The sequence below is a fragment of the Microcaecilia unicolor genome, chromosome 7 (genome assembly GCF_901765095.1).
Source record: "Microcaecilia unicolor chromosome 7, aMicUni1.1, whole genome shotgun sequence".
Lineage (NCBI taxonomy): Eukaryota > Metazoa > Chordata > Amphibia > Gymnophiona > Siphonopidae > Microcaecilia > Microcaecilia unicolor.
The window spans coordinates 248521575-248534239 of NC_044037.1; the positions used below are offsets into that span (position 1 = coordinate 248521575).

Sequence of the window (12665 nt, forward strand, 5' to 3'; positions counted from 1 at the left end):
TACTGGGAAGAATGCACTCCGGGGGGGGGGGTCGATGTGCTAAGGAGGGGGGTGTTGTGCTGCACCCGGAGGGGGTGGTGCGCAGCTGTGAACCACCCAGGTGGCAGTCGCCCTTGCTACGGCACTGATTGAAACATCTTTGGTATACATATAGAGGGCGGTGAAAGAAATAAGGTGAGAGCAGGGGTAGAGTACACTTCTCGGGAACGTCTCCATAAGTCTATAATGGTAGATGTGTGGACCTTCCAAGTCCTGGTGCAATGAATACAAGAGTGGTTATTTGCACCAAAGGTAATTCATTTCTGCTTCTACTGAAAGCAAACCCTGTAGGGCTATGTGTTCAGAATCAACCTGAGAGACAGTAAGACAGGATGAAACACAGAGGAGAAGCCTTTACTGGGTCATAACCACAAGTTCCTGCAGAGTACAATTAGAGTCAGGTGGTAGTCATGGCCGAGTGGTTAAGGCGATGGACTTGAAATCCATTGGGGTCTCCCTGCGCAGGTTCAAATCCTGCTGACTACGGGGCAGCAAGGTTTTCTTACTAGTAGAGTTTTGATTTTTATATCCCCTTTTGGGAAGGAAGTCTTATAGTTCATGTGGCCAACTCCCTTCACGAATCTGAAAACACTGAAGCTGCAGTCCAGCAAAGCACAAAAGGATTTCAAGCTATTTTCTAATGAGATCAGACCAAGCCAAATAGAACATCTCAACGAGTCATGCCACATGGTAGGCTGCCACCAACCGAATCTGAAGCAAGTTCCTGTGGGAAAAAGCTTTTCAGATCATATCGCTAGTGCTTTTTCGAATGCAAAAACCTTTTCAGAAAGCACTGGCGACTAATAGAGCACACCTCAGTGCACAGGAACTTGAACTAGATGGTGTAGGTAAACATCTCGCAACCCAAGGAGCTGCAGCAATCCAGAGTCAATGGCAGGGAGACTTGCCTTTAATGGTCTTGAAAACTTGGATGCGTGAACACAAAATCTCCTCGCTGCCCATGAGGTAATCCACAAGAACAACTGTATGCCAAGGCTGTAAGTTTTGAAAGCAGAAGGAGCAGCGGGTCATAGAGGTTACACATGGGGAACACAGCCACGCTCTTAGGCAGCCAGCCACTTTGAACAACATCGACGCATACAAACACGTGTCGTGGAAGGTGCAGCTCAAGCCACTGCCTTATAAACAAATGAGATGGATCACTGCCAGGAAAGAAACCACTGGAGAAACAGAAACACGCAGATTCTGTAAGAAAGACCAGGAAAGAGTTATTACCCCTTCCCGCACCGGGCCGTGGGACCTGCGGATATCAGAGAGCACGGTATAATGAAAAGAAATTCTGTAAAGTCAGCCTTTAAAGTCTTCACACTTCCAAAGGGCCTGTATATGTGAATGAATGCTTGCATAGGGAAGGCAAGTGGAGGCTCCATTAGCTGTTGGGTCCCTTTCTTTTTTACCATCACTAGCCCTTCTCTTTCTCGTCTTTTCTTTTCCTGCCAGCTCTTGTCATTTCCAGACCGTTAGCCAGAGAAGAAGACTGATTGGTATTGCCTGATATTATTCCTCCTGCTTTACCTTGAGCTCTGCAAAATGAACAGACTGTCCTGTCTAAGATCACATGGCTTTGACATCTGATGAAATCTACCCTTTTTTTCTTCCCCAAGGTAAATGTATTGAAACCAATGGCCTAGGAAGGGGGATGGGAGGGGCGGTCTGCCCCAGGTGCACGCCGCTGGAGGAGATGTCGGCTCCCTCTGCCCCGGAAACGGTTACTTCCTGTTCCGGGGCAGAGAGAGCGGGGAACCAGAGGAGCCGACGCAGCTCCCAGCGACGTGCACTCGAGGTGGGCCGGCCCTCCCCCCCTTTCCTACGCTACTGGGAAGAATGCACTAGGGGGGGGGTCGATGCGCTGAGGAGGGGGGTGTTGTGCTGCACCCGGAGGGGGGGGGGGGTGCGCAGCGGTGAACCACCCCGGGTGACAGTCGCCCTTGCTACGGCACTGATTGAAACATCTTTGGTATACATATAGAGGGCGGTGAAAGAAATAAGGTGAGAGCAGGGGTAGAGTACACTTCTCGGGAACGTCTCCATAAGTCTATAATGGTAGATGTGTGGACTTTCCAAGTCCTGGTGCAATGAATACAAGAGTGGTTATTTGCACCAAAGGTAATTCATTTCCGCTTCTACTGAAAGCAAACCCTGTAGGGCTATGTGTTCAGAATCAACCTGAGAGACAGTAAGACAGGATGAAACACAGAGGAGAAGCTTTTACTGGGACATAACCCAAGTTCCTGCAGAGTACAGTTACAGTCAGGTGGTAGTCATGGCCGAGTGGTTAAGGCGATGGACTTGAAATCCATTGGGGTCTCCCTGCGCAGGTTCAAATCCTGCTGACTACGGGGCAGCAAGGTTGTCTTACTAGTAGAGTTTTGATTTTTATACCCCCTTTTGGGAAGGAAGTCTTATAGTTCATGTGGCCAACACCCTTCCCGAATCTGTAAACACTGAAGCTGCAGTCCAGCAAAGCACAAAAGGATTTCAAGCTATTTTCTAATGAGATCAGACCAAGCCAAATAGAACATCTCAACGAGTCATGCCACATGGTAGGCTGCCACCAACCGAATCTGAAGCAAGTTCCTGTAGGAAAAAGCTTTTCAGATCATATCGCTAGTGCTTTTTCGAATGCAAAAACCTTTTCAGAAAGCACTGGCGACTAATAGAGCACACCTCAGTGCACAGGAACTTGAACTAGATGGTGTAGGTAAACATCTCGCAACCCAAGGAGCTGCAGCAATCCAGAGTCAATGGCAGGGAGACTTGCCTTTAATGGTCTTGAAAACTTGGATGCGTGAACACAAAATCTCCTCGCTGCCCATGAGGTAATCCACAAGAACAACTGTATGCCAAGGCTGTAAGTTTTGAAAGCAGAAGGAGCAGCGGGTCATAGAGGTTACACACGGGGAACACAGCCACGCTCTTAGGCAGCCAGCCACTTTGAACAACATCGACGCATGCAAACACGTGTCGTGGAAGGTGCAGCTCAGGCCATTGCCTTATAAACAAATGAGATGGATCACTGCAGTGGCATACCAAGGGGGGGGGGGGGCGGTGGGGGCGGTCCGCCCCCCCACTGCCCCGGGTGCAAGTCAGCAGGGGGTGCTCTGCTCTCGCTGCTCTATTTGGCCCGTCGACCCTGTCTCTCTTCTGGGTGGTTCCGCACGGCGCGCCTTTCTTCTGCTCCACCCCCTGCCAAATTGCTGCCGCTATTGCCTCTCCATCTCCTCTGGCCGGAGTCGCCAACGGTCCTGCGCCTTCCTGCAGCAGCCTCTAGCCCTGTGTGTCACCACCGCCACTACCTGCTTCTCACCCAGCAGACTAGCAGCAGTAGCAAGAAGCAGGAAGATTGAAGGGTCTAAACTACCCGTGGCTGCCGATCCCGCCCCTCTGACGTCACTTCCAGTTCTGGAGCACAGTCGGCAGCCACGAGTAGGTAGGGCCCCGCGATCTTGGTTTATTATTTTTTTTCTGATGATAGTTTGAAGCGGGAGGAGGATGAGCAGCAGCATTGGGGGGGCGTGGGGGGGGGCAAATGGATCCAGTAAAAAGGATAGAGGGCAGACAAGGGAGAGGGCAGACTGTGACAGTGGATTAAAGAAAGGGCAGAGATAGAGAGGGCAGATGGTGGATGGAAGATGGGGCAGAGAGAGGGAAGCGGGCAGACCCTGGATGGAAGGGAGAGAAAGGGCACATGATAGATGGAAGGGGCAGAGAAAGAAAGGGCACATTCTGGATGGAAGGGATAGGAAGGGCAGATGGAAGGGGCAGAAACAGAGAGAGGCGAGATCCTGGATGGAAGGGAGAGGGTGAGATGGCAGACCATGGATGGATGAGAGAGAGAAAGGGCAGATAGTGGATGGATTGGGCACAGAGAGAAAGGGCAGATCCTGGATGGAAGACAGAGAAATGGCAGAGGATGGAAGGGCAGAGACAAAGAGGACAGATCCAGGATGGAAGCAAGAGAGAGGGCATACAATGGTTGGAAGGCGGGGAGAGAGGACAGACAGGGGCATACGGTGGATGGAATGGGCAGAGACAGAGAGAGCACACACTGGATGGAAGGGAAAGAGGTGGCAGACACTGGATGGAAGGGGCAGATGGTGGATGGAAGGGAGAGAGTGAAGAGAAGATGAGGAAAGCAGAAACCAGTGACAGCAAAGGTAGATAAAATGTTTTTTATTTTTTCTGCTTTAGGTTAAAGTACTATTGTAGCTGTGTTAATACATGTTTATAAATAGAAAATGGAAATAAAGGTAATTTTTTATTGGACTAATTTTAATACATTTTGACAAACGTTCAGAGACCAAAACCCCCTTACTCAGGTCAGGACAGGATACTGTAATAGCAGTATACGGTATTGACCTGAGGAAGGAGGTTTTGGCCTCTGAATACTAAATGTATTAGTCCAATAAAATGGTATTGTCTTGTTTTCCTTATTTGTTTTATTTCTATTTGCTAATTTGTAAAGTGGGAATTGGTATTTGCTAGTTTTTTCAAATTTACATCTGCTGTCTTTATATTTTGTACAGTACTAGGGGACATACATCACTATCACTGTTTCTGTGGTGTTGCATTGTATGCAGACTCTGCCTTCTTGGGGTTCAGTTTAATTTTTGTCTAAATATTTATATTGCTTATATTTAATTTAAAATTTGCTATACTGCTAATGCTCACTAGCAGGTCTTAGCGTCAACAATGATTAAAACCAGTTTGTGGTTACTTATTCTATAGTGGATTAGGGTGTATCTGTGTCTGTGAAAAAGACATGGTTTTCTTTTGGCATTGCAGTGGCGTAGCCAAGGGTGGGCCTAGGTGGGCCCAGGCCCACCCACTTTGGGCTCAGGCCCACCCAGTAGCAGCACGCTTATGATGTGGCTGGCAGAGATTCCCAAGTCCCACCAGCTGAAAACTTCCAACAACTGTCCCTCCTGCATACCTTGTAAATAGCAGATCTTCGTCTGCAGCAAGCAGTGACTGATACATACTGCTCACACCGCCCCCACAGCCTTCCTTCTGACGTACTCCTGCCTATGAGGAAACAGGAAGTTGCATCACTGGGAAGGCTGTGGGAACAACATGAGCAGTGTGCATTAATTGCTGCTCGCCGCTGGTGAAAATCTGCTATTTAAAAGATGTGAGAGAGGGGGGGATGTTTGAGAGACCATATGGCATGTAGGAGAGACCAAATCACATGTGGAATTGGGTGGGGTTCTTCTGCCCACCCATCTTGGGCCTAGGCCCACCCAAAATTGGGTGTCTGGCTACGCCCCTGTGGCATTGACTATGCAGGATCGATGATCTGTGCTATTCTTGCTGGTTTACTTTTACAATAGATGTTTGATGTTCTACTGCTCACTGCAATGTTTAAGATGCTGCCTTTTCCTAGGTACACTCTTGTGTGACTCGTAGAAGTTACTGCTTAAGATATGGTAGAATTGCTTTGTAGGTCCTGGATGATATTTGTTGTATTTTGTATTCTCAGTATGTATAATACTGGATTTGGGGGGGGGGGGGGGGTGTTAAAAAATGATCGGCCCCGGGTGTCAAATACCCCAGGTACGCCACTGGATCACTGCCAGGAAAGAAACCACTGGAGAAACAGAAACACGCAGATTCTGTAAGAAAGACCAGGAAAGAGTTATTACCCCTTCCCGCACCGGGCCGTGGGACCTGCGGATATCAGAGAGCACGGTATAATGGAAAGAAATTCTGTAAAGTCAGCCTTTAAAGTCTTCACACTTCCAAAGGGCCTGTATACGTGAATGAATGCTTGCATAGGGAAGGCAAGTGGAGGCTCCATTAGCTGTTGGTTCCCTTTCTGTTTTACCATCGCTAGCCCTCCTCTTACTCGTCTTTTCTTTTCCTGCCAGCTCTTGTCATTTCCAGACCGTTAGCCAGAGAAGAAGTCTGATTGGTATTGCTTGATATTATTCCTCCTGCTTTCCCTTGAGCTCTGCAAAATGAACAGACTGTCCTGTCTAAGATCACATGGCTTTGACAGCTGATGAAATCTACCCTTTTTTTTGTTCCCCAAGGTAAATGTATTGAAACCCATGGCCTAGGAGGGGGGGTCTGCCCCAGGTGCATGCCGCATGCTGGAGGAGATGTCGGCTCCCTCTGCCCCGGAACAGGTTACTTCCTGTTCCGGGGCAGAGAGAGCGGGGAACCAGAGGAGCCGACGCAGCTCCCAGCAATGTGCACTCGAGGTGGGCCGGCCCTCCCCCTCTTTCCTACGCTACTGGGAAGAATGCACTCCGGGGGGGGGGGGGTCGATGCGCTGAGGAGGGGGGTGTTGTGCTGCACCCGGAGGGGGGGGGGGTGCGCAGCGGTGAACCACCCCGGGTGACAGTCGCCCTTGCTACGGCACTGATTGAAACATCTTTGGTATACATAGAGGGCGGTGAAAGAAATAAGGTGAGAGCAGGGGTAGAGTACACTTCTCGGGAACGTCTCCATAAGTCTATAATGGTAGATGTGTGGACCTTCCAAGTCCTGGTGCAATGAATACAAGAGTGGTTATTTGCACCAAAGGTAATTCATTTCCGCTTCTACTGAAAGCAAACCCTGTAGGGCTATGTGTTCAGAATCAACCTGAGAGACAGTAAGACAGAGGAGAAACTTTTACTGGGTCATAACTCCAAGTTCCTGCATAGTACAGTTACAGTCAGGTGGTAGTCATGGCCGAGTGGTTAAGGCGATGGACTTGAAATCCATGGGGGTCTCCCTGCGCAGGTTCAAATTCTGCTGACTATGGGGCAGCAAGGTTGTCTTACTAGTAGAGTTTTGATTTTTATACCCCCTTTTGGGAAGGAAGTGTTATAGTTCATGTGGCCAACTCCCTTCACGAATCTGAAAACACTGAAGCTGCAGTCCAACAAAGCACAAAAGGATTTCAAGCTATTTTCTAATGAGATCAGACCAAGCCAAATAGAACATCTCAATGAGTCATGCCACATGGAAGGCTGCCACCAACCGAATCTGAAGCAAGTTCCTGTGGGAAAAAGCTTTTCAGATCATATCGCTAGTGCTTTTTCGAATGCAAAAACCTTTTCAGAAAGCACTGGCGACTAACAGAGCACACCTCAGTGCACAGGAACTTGAACTAGATGGTGTAGGTAAACATCTCGCAACCTAAGGAGCTGCAGCAATCCAGAGTCAATGGCAGGGAGACTTGCCTTTAATGGTCTTGAAAACTTGGATGCGTGAACACAAAATCTCCTCGCTGCCCATGAGGTAATCCACAAGAACAACTGTATGCCAAGGCTGTAAGTTTTGAAAGCAGAAGGAGCAGCGGGTCATAGAGGTTACACATGGGGAACACAGCCACGCTCTTAGGCAGCCAGCCACTTTAAACAACATCGACGCATACAAACACGTGTCGTGGAAGGTGCAGCTCAGGCCACTGCCTTATAAACAAATGAGATGGATCACTGCTAGGAAAGAAACCACTGGAGAAACAGAAACACGCAGATTCTGTAAGAAAGACCAGGAAAGAGTTATTACCCGTTCCCGCACCGGGCCGTGGGACCTGCGGATATCAGAGAGCACGGTATAATGGAAAGAAATTCTGTAAAGTCAGCCTTTAAAGTCTTCACACTTCCAAAGGGCCTGTATACGTGAATGAATGCTTGCATAGGGAAGGCAAGTGGAGGCTCCATTAGCTGTTGGTTCCCTTTCTGTTTTACCATCGCTAGCCCTCCTCTTACTCGTCTTTTCTTTTCCTGCCAGCTCTTGTCATTTCCAGACCGTTAGCCAGAGAAGAAGTCTGATTGGTATTGCTTGATATTATTCCTCCTGCTTTCCCTTGAGCTCTGCAAAATGAACAGACTAAGATCACATGGCTTTGACAGCTGATGAAATCTACCCTTTTTTTTGTTCCCCAAGGTAAATGTATTGAAACCCATGGCCTAGGAGGGAGGATGGGAGGGGCGGTCTGCCCCAGGTGCATGCCGCATGCTGGAGGAGATGTCGGCTCCCTCTGCCCCAGAAAAGGTTACTTCCTGTTCCGGGGCAGAGAGAGCAGGGAACCAGAGGAGCCGACGCAGCTCCCAGCAACGTGCACTCGAGGTGGGCCGGCCCTCCCCCCCTTTCCTACGCTACTGGGAAGAATGCACTCCGGGGGGGGGGGGTCGATGCGCTGAGGAGGGGGGTGTTGTGCTGCACCCGGAGGGGGGGGGGGTGTGCAGCGGTGAACCACCCCGGGTGACAGTCGCCCTTGCTACGGCACTGATTGAAACATCTTTGGTATACATATAGAGGGAGGTGAAAGAAATAAGGTGAGAGCAGGGGTAGAGTACACTTCTCGGGAACGTCTCCATAAGTCTATAATGGTAGATGTGTGGACTTTCCAAGTCCTGGTGCAATGAATACAAGAGTGGTTATTTGCACCAAAGGTAATTCATTTCCGCTTCTACTGAAAGCAAACCCTGTAGGGCTATGTGTTCAGAATCAACCTGAGAGACAGTAAGACAGGATGAAACACAGAGGAGAAGCTTTTACTGGGACATAACCCAAGTTCCTGCAGAGTACAGTCACAGTCAGGTGGTAGTCATGGCCGAGTGGTTAAGGCGATGGACTTGAAATCCATTGGGGTCTCCCTGCGCAGGTTCAAATCCTGCTGACTACGGGGCAGCAAGGTTGTCTTACTAGCAGAGTTTTGATTTTTATACCCTCTTTTGGGAAGGAAGTCTTATAGTTCATGTGGCCAACTCCCTTCACGAATCTGTAAACACTGAAGCTGCAGTCCAGCAAAGCACAAAAGGATTTCAAGCTATTTTCTAATGAGATCAGACCAAGCCAAATAGAACATCTCAACGAGTCATGCCACATGGTAGGCTGCCACCAACCAAATCTGAAGCAAGTTCCTGTGGGAAAAAGCTTTTCTGATCATAATGCTAGTGCTTTTTCGAATGCAAAAACCTTTTTAGAAAGCACTGGCGACTAATAGAGCACACCTCAGTGCACAGGAACTTGAACTAGATGCTTTAGGTAAACATCTCGCAACCTAAGGATCCGCAGAAATCCAGCGTCAATGGCACAGAGTCTGGCCTCATAATGGTCTTGAAAACTTGGATGTGTGAACACAAAATCTCTTCGCTGCCCAAGAGGTAATCTGCAAGAATCGCTGTAAGCCAGTACTGTACATTTTGAAAGCACAAGGACCAGCGGGTCATAGAAGGTACATAGTGGTAACAGAAACACGCTCTTAGGCCATCAGTCACCTTTAACGGCATTGACGAATACAGACCCATGGAAGGTGCAGCCCAGGACACTGCCTTAAAAACAAATAAGATGGATTTGCTGCCAGAAGAGAAACCGCTGGCAAAACAGATAAGCGCAGGTTCTGTTGTCCCATTTCCTTGCATGGCCGTGGGACTTGCTGATATCAGAAAACACGGTATATGGGAAAGAAATTCTGTAAGCTGAACCTTTAAAGTCTTCATCCTTCCAAAATGTCTATATGTGTGAGTGAGTGGTTGCAAAGGAGGAAGAAGAGGAGGAGCCATTAATTGTCTGTTATCTTTCTTTTTTTTACCGTCAGTATCCCTTCTCTTCCTTGTCTTTTATTTTCCTGCCAGATCTTACCATTTCCAGACAGTATCTATACAAGAAGGCTGATTGGTATTGTTTGATTTTATTCCTCCTGCTTTATGTTTAGCTGTGCACAATGAACAGACTAGCCTGTCCGAGATCACAGGGCTCTGCCTGGTGATTAAATCTATCTTTTCTTACATAGAGAGGGCGGTGAAAGAAAAAAGTTGAGCGCGGGGGTAGAGTACACTTCTGGGGAATCTCTCTTTAAGTCTATAATGGTAGACGTGTTGACATTCCAAGACCTGGTGCAATAAACAGAAGAGTGGTTATTTGCCACAAGGACAATGCATTTCTGCTTCTTTGAAAGCAATCACTCCATGGCCTGTGCTCAGAATCATTCTTACAGATTTGAAGATGTGAAGAAACACAGAGTCAGGAGATGATGAGGGAGAAGAAAGCTGTTAATAAGAAGTAGTAGGCTTTGGGCATAGGCATGACCGTTTTTTGCCACAGGCGTGGACAAAAAGCTTTGAGAGGGTCATAACCACTTCTGGCAAGTGGTAGTCATGGCTGCATGGTTAAGGTGATGGACTAAAAATCCACTCTGTTCTCCCTATACAGGTTCAAATCCTGCTGACTAAGGGGCTACAAAGTTCCTCTTACTAGTAGAGGATTATTTTTTCTATCTTTGGCAAGCCTTGCCGTTCATAGGGCCAAATCCCTTCACAAATCTTCTAACACTGAAGCAGCAGTCCAGCAAAGCACAAAAGGATTTCAAACTATTTTGCAATGAGATCAGACCAAGCCAAATGGAACATACCACATTGATCCATCCTAAACACCAGACAACAAAACTCATAACAGAACTGTACAAAACAGAACTCTCTATTCTTGAGTGCTTAAGTTAATCTATCACAATTGATCTTTAACGCAATACCTTTTTATTTCTCATTACGAAAATTCCCTTATCCACTCTGTCACCTATGTATTTCTTGTTCCGGAATTGGCGATCGCCATTACGGAACATTGAGCCTGCAAATAGGTGGGAAAATGTGGGATACATTTATAATAATGTCAAAAACGGCCAAATGCAAGCCATTTGGATGTGGAAGGAGCCAGCATTTCTAGTGCACTGGCCCCCCTGACATGCCAGGACAACAACTGGGCACCCTAGGGGCACTGCAGTGGACTTCATAAATTGCTCCCAGGAACATAGCTCCCTTACCATGTGTGCTGAGCCCCCCAAAACCACTACCCACAACTGTACACCACTACCATAGCCCTTATGGGTGAAGGTGGGCACCTATAGTTGGGTACAGTGGTTCTGTGGTGGGTTTTGGAGAGCTCGCTGTTTCCTCCACAAATGTAAGAGGTAGGGTGGGTATGGGCCTGGGTCTGCCTCTCTGAAGTTCACTGCAGTACCCACTAAAATTGCTCTAGGGACCTGCATGTGCTGTCATGGACTTGAGTATGACATCTGAGGCTGGCATACAGTTTGGCACGACATATTTTGAAAGCTGTTTTTTGAGGGGTTGGAGCGGGTTAGTGGCCACTGGAGGAGTAAGGGGAGGTCATCCTTGATTCTCTCCGGTGGTTATCTGGTCATTTTGGGCACCTTTCTGTTCCTTACTCTTAAGAAAAACAGGTCCGAGTAAAAACGTCCAAGTGTTCGTGAGGGACGTCCTTGTTTTTTTAGATTATGGGTCAATGACGTCCAAGTGTTGGGCACGCCAAAGTTCCGCCTTTGCTAGGCCTCTGACACGCACCCTTAAACTTTGGCCATCTTTGCAACAGAGTGCAGTTGGAGACATCCTAAATCGGGATTCGATCATACCGATTTGGACGTCCCTGTGAGAAGGACGTCCATCTTCCAATTTATGTTGAAAGATAGATGCCCTTCTCTTTCGAAAATGAGTCCCAGAAGCACCTATCCTCATCCTCCTCGACCTATCCGCCACTTTTGACACTGTCAATCATAATTTACTTCTTGCTGCACTATCCTCATTTGGGTTCTAGGGCTCTGTCCTCTCCTGGTTCTCCTCTTATCTCTCCCACCATACCTTCAGAGAGTATTCTCATGGATCTTCCTCCACCCCATCCCACTCTCTGTTGGAGTTCCTCAGGGATCTGTCCTTGGACCCCTTCTTTTTTCAATCTACACCTCTTCCCTGGGCTCGCTGATCTCATCTCATGGTTTCCAATACCATCTTTATGCTGACGATACCTAGCTTTACCTCTCCACACCAGACATCACTGCGGAAACCCAGGCCAAAGTATCAGCCTGCTTATCCGACATTGCTGCCTGGATGTCCAACTGCCACCTGAAACTGAACATGGTCAAGACTGAGCTCATTGTCTTTCCACCCAAACCCACTTCTCCTCTCCCTCCACTCTCTATTTCAGTCAACAACACCCTCATCCTCCCCGTCTCATCTGCCCGCAACCTCGGAGTCATCTTGGACTCCTCCCTCTCCTTCTCTGCCCATATCCAGCAGACAGCCAAGACCTGTCGCTTCTTTCTCTATAACATCAGCAAAATTCGCCCCTTCCTCTCCGAGCACACCACCCGAACTCTCATCCACTCTCTCATCACCTCTCGCCTTGACTACTGCAACCTACTCCTCACTGGCCTCCCATTTAACCATCTATCCCCCCTTCAATCCGTTCAGAACTCTTCTGCCTGTCTTATCTTCCACCTAGACCGATATGCTCATATCACCCCTCTCCTCAAGTCACTTCACTGGCTTCTGATCAGGTACCGCATACAGTTCAAGCTCCTCCTACTAACCTACAAATGCAATCTGCAGCCCCTCATTACCTCTCCACCCTCATCTCCCCTTACACTCCTACTCGTAACCTCCGCTCACAGGACAAATCCCTCCTCTCAGTATCCTTCTCCACCACCGCCAACTCCAGGCTCCGCCCTTTCTGCCTCGCCTCACCCTATGCTTGGAATAAACTCCCTGAGCCCATACGCCAAGCCCCCTCCCTGCCCATCTTCAAATCCTTGCTCAAAGCCCACCTCTTCAATGTCGCTTTTGGTACCTAACCATTGTACCTCTATCCAGGAAATC

General features: G+C 48.3%; 4 non-coding genes across 4 annotated transcripts; all 4 read left to right on the top strand.

The window, feature by feature from the left end:
• Nucleotides 1–443: 443 nt before the first annotated feature.
• TRNAS-UGA lies at nucleotides 444–525 on the top strand. The gene has a single exon. It is a non-coding gene; the product is annotated as a tRNA-Ser (tRNA).
• A 1792-nt stretch (nucleotides 526–2317) lies between these two features.
• On the top strand, nucleotides 2318–2399 carry TRNAS-UGA. Its single transcript has one exon. It is a non-coding gene; the product is annotated as a tRNA-Ser (tRNA).
• A 4329-nt stretch (nucleotides 2400–6728) lies between these two features.
• Nucleotides 6729–6810, top strand: TRNAS-UGA. The gene has a single exon. It is a non-coding gene; the product is annotated as a tRNA-Ser (tRNA).
• A 1791-nt stretch (nucleotides 6811–8601) lies between these two features.
• Nucleotides 8602–8683, top strand: TRNAS-UGA. The gene has a single exon. It is a non-coding gene; the product is annotated as a tRNA-Ser (tRNA).
• Nucleotides 8684–12665: the final 3982 nt, after the last annotated feature.